The sequence below is a fragment of the Lutra lutra genome, chromosome 5 (assembly GCF_902655055.1).
Source record: "Lutra lutra chromosome 5, mLutLut1.2, whole genome shotgun sequence".
NCBI lineage: Eukaryota > Metazoa > Chordata > Mammalia > Carnivora > Mustelidae > Lutra > Lutra lutra.
In genome coordinates, this window is record NC_062282.1 from 135,558,428 (window position 1) to 135,573,011 (window position 14,584).

Consider the following 14,584-nt stretch of genomic DNA (forward strand, 5'->3'; position numbering starts at 1 on the left):
ATCACAAGTAGGCAGAGAGGCAGGCAGAGAGAGAGGAGGAAGCAGGTTCCCAGTCGAGCAGAGAGCCCGATATAGGGCCAGATCCCAGGACCCTGAGATCATGACCTGAGCTGAAGGCACAGGCTCTAAACCACAGAGCCACCCAGGCGCCCCATCTTTTAAATTTTTATTTTAATTTTTTTAAAAGTAATCTCTATACCCAACATGGGGCTCAAACTCACTACCCCAAGATCAAGAGTTGCATACTGTACTGACAGCCAGCCGGGTGCCCCTATGTGTCTGTTTTTATGCCAATACCATACTGTTTTGATTACTATAGCTTTTTTTTTTTTTTTTTTTTTTTTTGACAGAGAGATCACAAGCAGGCAGAGAGGCAGGCAGAGAGAGAGGAGGAAGCAGGCTCCCCGAGAAAGCAGAGAGCCCGATGCGGGGCTCGATCCCAGGACTCCGAGATCATGACCTGAGCCGAAGGCAGCGGCTTAACCTACTGAGCCACCCAGGCGCCCCTGATTACTATAGCTTTATAATGTTGTTTGAAATCAGGAAGTGTGGTGCCTCCAGCTTTGTTCTTCAAGATCACTTTGGCTATTCAGGGTCTTTTGTGGATTTGTACAAATATATTAGCATTGCTTATTCTATTTCTGTGTAAAATGCTGTTGGAATTTTGATGGGGATTTCAGTAAATCTATAGATTGCTTTGGGTTGGTAGACATTTTAACAATATCCTTCCAGTCTATAATCATGGAATATCTTTGTGTTCTTTAATTTCTTTCATCAGTGTCTTATAGTTTTAAGTGTCCAGATCTTTCATCTGTTCAGTTAAATTTATTCCGAAGTATTTTATGCTTTTTAATGCAATTGTGTATCTGACATAATTTTAATCCTCTTTAAGTGTACCACAAGTATAACTAACCTAGTTGTCGTTATCAATCATTGAGGTTGTTTCTAACATTTCAGTAGTGTAAACAATACTAAGTATCTTTGACTATAACTCTTTGTGCATGCGTGTAATTCTATATAGGATAATTTGTTTTAACTGGACTTTAGTATAAGCATTTTAAACATTTTAAGGACCTTTGACTACTGCCTATTTTCATGTATCCTCACTGACCCACAGTATTATTTTAATTTAGATTTCACCTTTAAAAATAAAAGAAAAACTTTTTCTCCTGTAAGCACATGTCTCAGGCTGTATAGCACTCTAAATTAAAAGGCATTTCAAAAATGGCCTCCCTCCCATCATGCAGTAGGAACTTTGGCAGCAAAAGCTAAAGTAGTGCTTGCTATTTCTCAGTCTTGGTGGCACATATTAATGCCTGGACCTCATTTTTTAGAGATTCTGACTTAATGATGTTTTAAATTCTTCCAGCTCCTAAAGTGATTCTACTGTGTAGTCACCTAACCTTAGAAACTTAGTCCCAGGGCTACATCACATTTTTTCCACCAACAGCGCTCAGTGTTTTTTATTTAAAGTATTCTGTTTCCTCTGTAGAAAGTTATATTTTGCAGTAGTATTCATTATTCAGCATTTGCTCTGCTTTTATTCCATGAGAATGGCTGTACTGATGCCTTTTGGAGATTATTTTAAATCATTCCTTATACTAATATTTAATGAATACCTATAATGCACAAAATATTGTGGTACACACCATGAGACATACAAGATAAAATCCAGTGTGACTCTTCTCTCAAGATTGTTATAGTCAGGAATGGGAAAGGAGATATGCATACAAAGGTGCAAAATGTGTGCCACAAAAGAGATGGTATCAATGGAGGAAGAGGAGGTGACCTGATTCTAGATGGGATGGTAGATTACTTCATGGAAATATATATTTAAGCTGAACTTTGATTTGGACCATAGAACAATAATAATCCTTTACTTTAAAGTATTTTACAGTTTATAAAATTTGTTCTGAATTACACATTTGATCCTTAAATAGCTCTATATAATAAGCCAAACAGTTATTCTTCATTTTACAGATGAAAAAGTAGCCAAACTTTAGAATAGTTAAATGACTTACCCAAAGTCGTAGAGCTACAAAATGAAAGATTCAGAACTCTGAGACTTAGTCTTCAATCTCTATATACTGTAACCTTCTACTGTATCAGATTAGAATAAAGGCAAAAGCCCTACATGTAAGGTGACAGTATTTAGTTTGATTGAACTATTATTAGGATGCAAGTTCTGAAATATTAAAGATTAAGCTGTAGTGTGGTAGACAGAATAATGGATCCCGAGAGATGTCCACCTCTTAATCCCCAGAATTTGTAAATATGTTAGATTATATAACAAAGGGGAATTAAGATTGCAGATGGAATAAAGTCACTAAAGAGGTAACCAGAAAATAGGGAGATTGTCCTGGATTGTTGAGGTGGACCAGTGTAAGAGTCCTTGAAGTGAGTCTTTAAAAATGTAAGAGAGAAGTAGAATAAGAGTCAAAGAAAGAAATGACAGCAGCAAGATCAGAGTGCTACAAATTGAGGACTTGATCCACTGTTACTAGCTTTGAAGATGGAGGAAGGAGGCTTTGAACCAAGGAATGTATTTGGTCTCTGAAAGCTGGAAAGGGCAAGAAAACAGATTCTGCCGCAGGCCTCCAGCAAGGAGGACTGCCCTGTAGATACCTTGATTTTAGTTTAGAGTGAGACCCATTTTGGATTTCTGAACTGCAAAAGTGTAAGATAACACATTTGGTTGTTTTAAGCCATGGACTTTGTGGTAATTTGTTATGTCAGCCATAAGAAACAATACAGGTAGGAAGCCTTTTAGTGTAGGAAGTATAGGAAGACTAATTAATGTGCCATTCAGGGCACTCCATGATTAAACTCCAAGCTGTTTCAATGCCACTGTTAGCAGTGGAAATCCATGAAATGTTCTTTGGGTGTAAAAAACTATTTTGGTATTTGCAGATTAGAAAGGAGAAAGATTAGAGGGAGAAAAACTACTTAAGCTTTAAATATTGGTGCTAGGAAAATTTATTTTGAGAAATTTTTCTCTTGAGGTGACAGAATATACAGATAAGTAGAAGATTTACTCTTACCTCCCACTTAGTTTTTACATCAGTAAAAATTCCATTGCCATTGTAACAGTTCAGCTCCTTCCCACATCCAGTGAAAAATATAGAAAAGATGGGAGAACTGGTCTTCATAACCTATTAGGCATTTGAAATCTCATTTTATTCTCTTCTTTTTTTTTTTTTTTTAAGATTTTATTTATTTATTTGACAGAGAGAGATCACAAGTAAGCAGAGAGGCAGGCAGAGAGAGCCCGGGAAGCAGGCTCCCTGCTGAGCAGAGAGCGGATGCAGGCCTGGATCCCAGGACTCTGGGATCATGACCTGAGCCAAAGCAGAGGCCTAACCCACTGAGCCACTCAGGCACCCTCATTTTATTCTCTTATGCTTTTTCATTTTACTATAAACCAGTATAAATCTAAAGACCTGAGATTTCTAAATGAATCTGAGCTTTATCTGATTACTTAGCACCTGGAGAACTTAGATTTACACTAGTGTGTGCTTTTTCAATACATAGTTATTATTATTATTTTTTAAAGATTTTATTTATTTATTTGACAGAGAGAGATCACAAGTAGATGGAGAGGCAGGCAGAGAGAGAGGAGGAAGCAGGCTCCCTGCTGAGCAGAGAGCCACCCAGGCGCCCAATAGTTATTATTTTTAAAGGAAAAAAAAAAACTTGTGTTAATATCTGCATAGGCATAAATCTGTTCTATTTCAGTATACTTGAGGTCTCCAGTAAAGAGAAAGAGTTAAATATTGATAAAGCACAAGAGTGGATTAAGATAACAGGAAGGAGCATAAATTTTAACTCCTTTATACTAGTTAATAATGTTGTTAATAATGTTGTTAATAATGTTAATATTATTCTTGTCAGTTTTGGAAATCACAAGTCTTTTTTTTTTTTTAATTTTATTTATTTACTTAACAGAGATCACAAGTAGGCAGAGAGGCAGGCAGAGAGAGAGAGGGGGAAACAGGCTCCCCGCTGAGCAGAGAGCCCTATTGCGGGGCGCGATCCCAGGACCCTGGGATCATGACCTGAGCCGAAGGCAGAAGCTTTAACTCCCTGAGCCACCCAGGTGCCCCTGAAATCATAGGTCTTAAAATTAGGCCAAATGTGTTAAAATGGAGTGCAAGATTTAAGACATTAAGAATCCTATTCATTTATTTAGTCATTAATTTTTTTAAGCTGCAGAAGATTTTCTTTATTTAAGATGAACCCATGGGGGCGCCTGGGTGGCTCAGTGGGTTAAGCCGCTGCCTTCAGCTCAGGTCATGATCCCAGGTCCTGGGTTCGAGCCCCACATCGGGCTTTCTGCTCAGCGGGAAGCCTGCTTCCTCCTCTCTCTCTCTGCCTGCCTCTCTGCCTACTTGTGATTTCTCTCTGTCAAATAAATAAATAAAATCTTAAAAAAAAAAAAAAGATGAACCCATGTGTTCATATTTATAACATTTACAAAAACAGTCACATCTGATCATAAATGAACAGATATTTGAAATCACAGACATGTTTATCAGTGCATTCTTGCAATAGCCTTAACATACATTTATTTCTGTAGTATTTCACTTTAATCAGTAAATATTTTTAGTGCATACATATATATGTAGTCTTTTTTTTTTTTAAGATTTTATTTATTTATTTGTCAGAGAGAGAGAGGGAGAGAGAGCGAGCACAGGCAGACAGAGTGGCGGGCAGAGGCAGAGGGAGAAGCAGGCTCCCCGCCGAGCAAGGAGCCCGACGTGGGACTCGATTCCAGGACACTGGGATCATGACCTGAGCTGAAGGCAGCTGCTCAACCAACTGAGCCACCCAGGCGTCCCCATATATATGTAGTCTTAATGCTAACATGTTTATTTAAATAGGAATGGCAGGAGCTGTATTCTGAGATACATACAAACAAACTTGGAACACCAATTAATGTTTTAATGATCTTCATTGTGTTCAGACTTGGCCCAATACCTTTTGATTGTATATGTTTTTAACTGTTTTTAAAATAGCTAAATACATTTTAAAAATAAAATTCAAATCAGGGGCATCTGGCTATCACAGACGGTTAGGCATCTGTCTTCCACTCAGGTCATAATCCTAGGATCCTGGGATTGAGTCCCACATCTGGCTCCTTGCTCATCTGCTCATTGGGGAGCTTGCTTCTCCCTCTGCCTGCCACTTCCCCTGCTTGTGCTTGCTTTCTTTCTCTCTCTTACAAATAAATAAATAAAATCTTAAAAAAATAAAATTCAAATCAAACTTTTGTGGAATACTTAAAGAGAAAAGCTTACTGAATAATTCAGTTGGCAATAGTGTAAATGTGAAGTTTTTAGATTGGCTTGCTTTTAGATTTGAATTATCATGGTTAATAGACATGTAATGGTCAGAGTTTTCTTTAAAATTTTGTCATTTGAATCACTGATTGACTTGAGCAATACGTAACAGTAAAAATTTAGACAAATATTTTAGCTATAAACTGGTTTACTAAATAACAGCTTAAATCATAGTCTGAGTCAAGAGTAATAGAATTGTTTCTTAGGATACTAAGAAGTTATTTTTAGGAGCTTCTAAAGTATATTCTTTGTTTTGAAGGGTACTTTTTCTTTCCAGAAGTTTAGGCCTTATGAGGAATTATCTATTCTGAATTTGTCACAAATGGTCAGTGACTATATAAATAATTAAGTCTTGTTCAGTGAATCATGCACTTTCAGTAAGAGACTCTTGAAAGCCTTTTGTAAAACTAAGTCATCCTAACGAAAGGACTATTTGAGATAGAGTCAAACTGATTCACATTTCCTTTCTTTCAAATATGAGGGAAATTATTTCTAAATATATTTAAACTTTTAATATATAATTTTTTCTAATTACTAGTAATATGTGGTCAGTGTTTGCTCATGTGTTCATCAAATACTTGGAAGTTATTTGCTATATATATGATAGCAGGATATCAAGATATACAATCAGGCATTATTAGATAGACACAAAGAAAAACTATTGAAAAGCACAAAGGAAAAAGAGAGAAAACTTGAAAATCCCAATTCCCAAGGATGACCACTGAGCACTGGTTATGCACACATCTATGAGCATTTTGCTATGTCTATTACTAATAAATACATTTTTTAATAAAATGGAATTACTCCAAATAGGCTGTTTAATAGCTTGCTTCTTTTTATGCTATTAATTTTTAAAAATGAGAAAAGGTGATCATAAATAACATTTCCTTTAAAAACCTGAAGTTAGGGCGCCTGGGTGGCTCAGTGGGTTAAGCCACTGCCTTCGGCTCAGGTCATGATCTCAGGGTCCTGGGATTGAGTCCCGCATCGGGTTCTCTGCTCGGCGGAGATCCTGCTTCCCCCTCACTCTCTCTCTGCCTGCCTCTCCATCTACTTGTGATCTCTCTCTGTCAAATAAATAAATAAAATCTTAAAAAAATAAAAATAAAAAATAAATAAAAACCTGAAGTTAAATATCCTTTTAAATTTGAAATTAGATCACAGACACCCTGGTCTTCCCCCATTTAAACCAAAATTGAAATCTACTTTAAATTCTTGGCGGTTTGAATTTGCCCTTCCAACTTACAAATATTAGTAATTTAAGCTTCACTTGGTTTGATTTCAATGAAATGTAGAATTTGCACTAAGAAGTTTCAAGTTGGTAGTAGCTGACAACACTTAACTGTATCAGGGACTGCTCTGAATACTGCATCATTTATATTAACTCCTTTATTCCATATATCTCCCGTTTTGTAGAGGAAATTGAAGTACTGAGCCTTTAACTAAAGTCCACACAACTACTAAGTGGCAGGAGCAAACTGTGTGACTCTGATTCTGATCTTAGCCACTGTATGCTTTTGTGGTGACTGTATTTTTCAAACATAGTTCAAGTGATTTACCCAACAAATCAGTGACTTGAAATGTAAATTTATTTGTTGTAATGCATTTAATAGAATTTTTTCTCTCTGTGCTGCAAATCTCAACAAATGAGATATAATTTATTAGTCACCCACCGACCTCCAGCATCTCATGCTAAGCTTTCTGCCCTGTAGACCTCCCCCACCCCACCCTATTATACTAGTCAGCTTCCTTGGCTTCAGTGGGTTGCCTAGGGACCCGGGCAGTGAGGGCTCACCCACCGCAGTAAATGCGGGCTGGGGTTCGACTGCTGTGCGGTGGGGCGGGGCTTGGTGCTCTATTGCGGAGTGCGGGTCGGGAAGCCGAGCGTGAAGCAGCTGTGTAATCCGCTGGATGCGGACCAGGGCGCTCCCCATTCCCGTCGGGGACCTGCCGATTGGCTGGACGCAGGCACACGTGACTGACATGTGGCTGTATTGGCGCAGCCCGCCTGGGTGTCACTGGAGACGGAATGGAGGTGCTGCTGGGCTCGGAAATGGGGTAGGTGCTGGAGCCACGATGGCCCGGCTTGCTGCGGGGAGGCGGGGGGGTGGGAGGCGATTTTCCCTCGCACAGTCTGAAACCGGTGGCCTTCCCTTGGCACAGGGTCTGTTGCCACAAGTCAAGCCAGGAGGCAGGGGCGTCTCCCCCCTCCCCGCCTAATGCAGCATAGGAGATGGATTTCCTGTGCTTCTGATCCAGGGTTTTTGACAGAAGAGGAAGAAGGGGGGAGGGGTAGGAGTGTTAAGGGGAGTCTGGTGAGAAAGAGCTGTTTTTTAAGCTAGAAGGAGGTTTTGTTTTTATAATGCCTGTTGACAGAGTGCAATAACAGTATCTAAGGAAACGGGTAGAGGACAGCAAAGAATGGAGCATATTCATGGCGAGGAGCAAAAGCTGTAGCCCATTGAAAGGCTTTTTTTCCTCCCTGGCCACAAGGACATATGCATTGGTAGCCAAGAGAGAATACAAAGCTGCTGCTGATGTCTTATGTGAACCTAGTGGACAGGGCTTCTTGGGAGAGGAGGAAGAGGAGGCGGCAGGTACTGCAGAGCTTGAGAGGTGGTTTTGGTTGATTGGAGAAATTTTGGTTAACAGAAGTGCCTGCTTTTGCAACACATCTAAATGAACTGTCTCTGAATAGGGTGGCAAAAAAATTTTACCAGCGTCTTTGTTAGTTACAAGTCGAAATGGTAGTGGCTTTTTGTAGATGACTGCAGCAGTGCTCTTCTCCCTCTGTGAGGCTGAAAAGACAACTGCAGAGGAATAAGAAACCTTGTAGCAATGCTGGTGGTAGAAGTCCATTTACAAGAAGCCATGGTATATAACTGCAACCTAGTAGGAGGAAAAAAAAAAACCATTTTTTTAAAGTAGGAAGAGTACCAGGCTCAAGTGTTTTGACAGTGGAATGTATGGGACACTTTGATTCTGCATCACTAAAGAGATGTTAAAATTCTTTGCTTTAACATAAATCCTCTAGGAAATGTTAATAAATTATGTATGAAGCAGTGTGGCTCTTTTCCTTTGTTAGTGTAGCTTTATGCCATCTATTAGGTTATTCAGGAGTAAATCACCATAATGTGAATTACTTTATGAAAAATTAAAAATTATAGTGACAGATTTTTCGTAGGCTTAATATTTAAGATCTATATTAAGTAATTTTATATTGTTCTTTAGTTACTTTTAGATATTATTGAATAAACTCTAAAGGCAAATATTTTAAATTAAAGCACCAAGATTTCTTTTTTTAGATACTCATAAGATATACTCTTGATACAGTGTTTTCATTGCACTTATTTTTTCTTTTTCTTAAATATCTAAAAACATTTGTTTTCAGATTAAACATGGTTTTAAATACTTTATATTTATGCTTATTATTGTAGCCAGCCTGCCACACCTCCCTACTCCCTAAATAGGATGACAGTGGCTTTGTAAAGCCCTCCAGGATCGGTGACAGTGTCTCTTAAATTGTGTTTATATAGTGGAAAGTCTTTAGAGAACCTGGAATTTTGTTTCAGTAATTTTTTTCAACATAATAAGGAATTGATCTTGAATAAATTAGGCTATATAGTGTTTCCACTGATAATTTTATTCTTTATTTAAACAATTATTTCTGCTTTAGGAATTACTTGATCATGGATATCAGGGTAATAGTCCTTTAGATCTCTTTTTAAAATCTGATGGAAACTGAGGCAAGAATTAAAGGTATCACATTAAAATTGCAAATGAAGTTTAATAGCTAATACTATTTAGTTCTTTGACCCTCAAGTTAGGATAGTCTTTGAGAGTTTATGATTATCTTCTTTTACTGTCTAAATAGCTAAGTGTAGCATTATTTTCATTTTAAATGTTAAGAGTATTATTATGTTGTGACTTTATCCAAGGTCATGTATCGCATAAGGATGTAAAGAATAGGGGCGCCTGGGTGGCTCAGTGGTTAAAGCCTCTGCCTTCGGCTCAGGTCATGATCCCAGGGTCCTGGGATCGAGCCTTGAATCGGGCTCCCTGCTCAGCAGGGAGCCTGCCTCCTCCTCTCTCTCTCTCTCTGCCTGCCTCTGTGCCTACTTGTGATCTGTCAAATAAATAAAAATCTTTAAAAAAAAAAAAGGATGTAAAGAATATAGGTCTATAAAACTATTTCATAATATATCTCATTACATAATGTACAAAATAGCATATAATAGAAATTATTTGAAAAGCAATATAAGTCATCAACAAATTATTAATTAAATGAAAAATAAATCTTACTTGGTATTGAGTTTTTAACTATAAGAATGCTTTGTAAAATACCTGATAGCAAGCAATTGGAGAGACAGCAGTTTTCATAATGATATTTATAACATACTTTTTTAAAGATCATCTTATTAATTATATGCACTTCTAAGTAGAATAACCCTAGATTGGGATATTTTCTGGAATTAACTAAGAAATAACTAAAATAAGAAAAGTTGATTTCTTTCCCCTTGTGGTATGAAATACCTAATAGAAGACTGAACTATTGGCTTTTATGGTCTTGGAAATTGAACTATTAAGGAATTCAGAAGTTAAATATTCATAAGTGTGCCTATGAACTGAAAGCTCTTTATTGATGTTCTGTGGATTTTTGTCTAACCATTTTTCTCTGTTTTTTTGCTGTCATTAATTACACATAATTTAGCCAGCCTTTTTATATTAAATGTTCTCCTTAATTTCTTAATTTTGACCTTCTCTCTCTCCTTTTTTTTTTCCTTTATTTCTCTCTCTCACTCTTTCTCTCTTTTTTGGTATTATGATCTGAGTGAAACATTACATAGTACACAAGATGAGATAGGGCATTTTGGTATAGTACCTGAGGCTGTACATTCACTGTGTATTTGAGTAATTAAATGCCAGACCTGTAAATTGTTTTGGAGAGTCAAATAAGACATGGAAACTTACCTCTAAGAAACATAATAGAACTAAGTGAAATGTTATTACTAGTTAATTGATTGCTCATTGCTTTGGCTACTTTTAGGATCTTTAAAGGTTTGTATCATATAAAATATCTTCTAATTTAGAGGAATGTAGTAGTTTGCTATCTGAAACATGGTGCTTTGTAAAAATCTGCTTAGAATCACAGATAATTCTGAAAAGCAAATTATCTTGAAGGGTCTCGAATGTAAAATGAGAAGATTAGATGAAGTGATTTCTAGATCTTCTAGTGCTCACAGTCAGTTATCTGTGGCTCTTGATTTCTGCAGGGTCAACTTCTAGAAGGAATGTTATACCAGCTCTTTTTTTGGTATTAGTGGCATGTCTCATATTATGTATTAGATATGTTCTTGAAGATTGTTTTTTGTAAATCAAATCATGATGTCATCAGTTCATGTATGGCAAGCCTTATCTCCTTTAGTCTTACACCGTACTCCCACTCCCTTTTTTGGCACTCGTTCAAATGTATTCTTAAATATGAATCAGTTCTGGGGCATCTGGGTGGCTCAGTCAGTTAAGTGTCTGCCTTCAGCTCAGGTCATGATCCCAGAGTCCTGGGATCCAGGTCCATGTTGGGCTCCTTGCTCAGCGAGGAGTCTGCTTCTCCCTCTCCCCACTGCTCATGCTTTCTCTCCCCATCTCTCTGTGTCTCTCTCAAATAAATAAAATCTTTAAAAAATGTATGCATCAGTTCTTATGAAATATTTAGCATCATTTTGTGTGCCTATTTTTTCTGTTAATGAGGATTTTTATTGTGGTAAAATACACGTACGTAAAATATACCATCTTAACCTTTTGTGAATATGTAATAGTTCTGTGGCAGTAAGTACATTCATATTGTTGTGAATGTACCGCAGTCAATCTCCAGGACTTTTTCATACTCCCCAGCTGAAAGTGGAGCCATTAAACACCAGCTCACCATTTCCCCCTGTTTACAACCCTGGCAACCACCATTTTTCTTCCACTTTCTATAAATTTGACTTCCCAGAAACTTCATAAAAGGGGAATCATACAGTATTTGTCCCTCTGTGACTGGCTTATTTCACTTAGCATGTCTTCAGGGTTCATCCATTGTTGTAGCATGTGTCACAACACCCTTCCTTTTTAATGCACATTTCATTTATCTCTTCATCTGTGCATGGAATCTTGGGTCACTTCCACTTTGGCTGTTGTGAATAATGCTGCTGTGAATGTGGGTGTACAGATAATATCTATAAGTCCCTGCTTTCATTTCTTTGGGGAATGTATCCAAATTTGGTTTTTCTTTTTTGGGGGGGGGGCAGGGGGAGGAGAGAGAGAATCTCAAGCAGGCACCACAAACCTGCAATCATGACCTGAACAGAAATCAAGAGATAGATGCCTAACTGACTGAGCCACCCAGGTGCCCCATCCTAAGTTTTTTAAATTTACATAATTTTAGAACATTTATGACTCAACATTATTTTTAAGGTCCGTGTATTTTACTTTATATCTGTCTAGTTTTTGGTACTAACTCTTCTGTGTAGTATTATGTGATATCTGTGACTGTCCCTCTAGTGATGGTCCTAGATTTTTTCCAAACCTCTTTTTACCACAAAGGATAAGGTATACATCCTTCTATGTGACTTTTTTTAGACTATGCTAGTTACAAATCCACATAACAAATTACCTGAAGTTTTAGTGACTCAAAGAACAAATATTTATTATGTTAAAGTTTCTGTGGAGCAGAAATTCAAGACTGTCTTAGTCGTGTGGTCTGGCTCAGAATCTCTGATGAAGTCAACATGTCAGCCAGGGCCGCAGTCATCTAAAGGCTTGACTAAACTGGAGGATCTGCTTCCAAGATGGCTCACTCATGTAGTCTCTTCCCCTTGACTGTTGGCAAGAGGCCTGAGTGCTTTGCCATAGGCCTCTCCATGGAGCTGCTTGAATATCTTCATGACAGGGCCGCTGGCTTCTTCTCCTGATCTCAGAAAGAACAAGAAGGAAGCCATCTATGACATAGTCTCAAAAGCCACACTGCTACCATATTTTCTTTATTAGAAGTGAGTCATTATTAAGTCCAGCCCACAAGAAAGGAGATAAATTAAGCTCTACCTTTTGAAGGAATAGAGTCAAAGAAATTGTGGGTATATTTTAAGATCACTACATGGCCAGTAAGAAGTTTCAGTGGAATTTTTTCCTAGGAAAGAATCACTGGATCATAGGGCATTTTTTCCCATTGCTGTTGTAACAAATTACTACAAACTTGGTAGTTTAACACAGCGCAAGTTTATTTTCTTATAGCCCTAGAGGTCAGAAGTCTGAAATGGGTTTCAGTGGCCTGAAATCAAAATAGCAGCAGTACTACATTTCCTCCAGAGGCTATAGGGGAGAACCTATTTTCTTTTTCTAGCTTCTAGAGGCCACCTGTACTGGCTTGTGGTCCCTTCCTCAGTCTTCAGTGCTAGCATCATACTAAATCTCTCTCTGACCTTTTGCTTCTGGTTGTTACATATGCTTCTGTGACTCTGACCCTTCCATCTCCTTAGAAGAGCCCTTGTGATTACCTTAGGTCCAGCTATATAATTAAGGAGAATCTCCCCCATGTTAAGACCCTTAACTTAATCACATCTGTGAAGTCTCTTTAATCATGTAAAGTAACACATTCAGGGGCTTCAGGGATTAGGATGTGGACATCTTCATGGGGTCATTACTCTGTCTACTATAGGTGTATATATACACAGTTCTTTTTTTTTTTTTAGGCTGAAGTTTTTGAGTTTTGGTTTTGGTTTGGTTTTTGAGTTAGTTATACTTTGGTGAATAATGTTACTTTTTTTTTTTAAGATTTTATTTATCTACTTGACAGTGACCACAAGTAGGCAGAGAGGCAGACAGAGAGAGCGGGGGAAGCAGGCTCCCCGCTGAGCAGAGAGCCTGATGCGGGGCTCGATCCCAGGACTCCGGGATCACAACCTGAGCCGAAGGCAGAGACCCTAACCCACTGAGCCACCAGGCACCCCGAATAATGTTACTTTTTTAGGTAAATTCACATTTTCATTTATCAGATTTTTTTTAAAGTATAGTATATAATGTCATTCACATGGTAAATAAATAGAACATTGAAGAATATTAAAATATATTTCCACCAGCTATTTTTAGATTCTTGGTTTTATTATCACTTAATCTGTGTCAGTATATTAACTACTTCTGAGATAGTTTATAACAGAAAGTGAGAAACTTTAAAGCAACATGGCCTTATACCTTTTAGGCTTGTTATCATACTATTTCTTTAGCTACTCTATCCAGACCTCCTCTTCCTCACATTGCAAAATCACCTAGCCACAATATGGTTTCAGTCCATATTTATGCTCTTACCCCTCCATATTTTCCCTGATTCCTCTATACAGAATTTCAGCTAAATTAAACTGCCATCTATTCCCCCAAATGTCATTTTTCCAAACTCTGAACTTTGATTTTGCTGTTTTCTGAAATACTATCCTCACATTTATGTTTATTAGCATTTATGCCATCTTTCAAGTCCCTTCTTGTTTTTGTTTTTGTTTTTGTTTTTTTTAAGATTTTATTTATTTATTTGACAGAGATCACAAGTAGGCAGAGAGGCAGGCAGAGAGAGAGGAAGGGAAGCAGGCTCCTCGCCAAGCAGAGAGCCCAGTGAGGGACTCGATCCCAGGACTCTGGGATCATGACCTGAGCTGAAGGCAGAGGCTTTAACCCACTGAGCCACCCAGGCACCCCTCAAGTCCCTTAAATGCTTTTACATTCTTAATGCTTTCTCTAATTTTCTCAGGAAGGTGTAACTCCCACAGCATTCTCTCAGATGTTTTTAAATATAGATTTGCCTTTGAGTTATAGGTAATTTGTATCTTAGCCTGTGTCCCCTGTAAGTCAGAATCTTGAGACAAGGCTTTGGGTGAAATACTGTCCTTGGAAAGTGATCCAAGAATAGAGGACTAGAAGGAATTAAGTAGTGAAGAGGGACAGCCAGCATAAGCATATGTCCTCAAGTTGATCATCACTTTGGACAGCTGTGGCTTCATCTGTCAGGACTTTTTGAGGAACCACATAGAATTGTCCAACTATAGGAAAGAATTAGATATACTAGCTTCCATCTCCTTTTAGTCAAGGATTGCCCCATCAAATGTTCATTCTTTTATAGGTGTGCATCCATGAATGTTGCGGACCCATACTGGGGTATCTTTAGGACAGAATGCAGAAGATACTTGGTGCAGCTAATGTGCCACTAGTTTACATCTGCAGTG

General features: G+C 37.9%; 1 protein-coding gene across 9 annotated transcripts in view; it reads left to right on the plus strand.

The window, feature by feature from the left end:
• APC (APC regulator of WNT signaling pathway) overlaps window positions 1-14,584 on the plus strand; it is a 142,025-nt gene that overhangs the window by 28,294 nt on the left and 99,147 nt on the right. For 2 of the 9 annotated variants that reach the window (XM_047730674.1, XM_047730677.1), the window contains exon 1: window positions 7,371-7,397. The exons of 5 other annotated variants lie outside the window; for them this stretch is intronic. The gene's annotated coding sequence lies outside the window, so the exon portion shown is untranslated. Of the gene's footprint in view, window positions 1-7,369; window positions 7,398-13,324; window positions 13,345-14,584 lie in introns of those variants that run through there. 2 more of the 9 variants (XM_047730670.1, XM_047730672.1) reach the window with 2 other exon arrangements.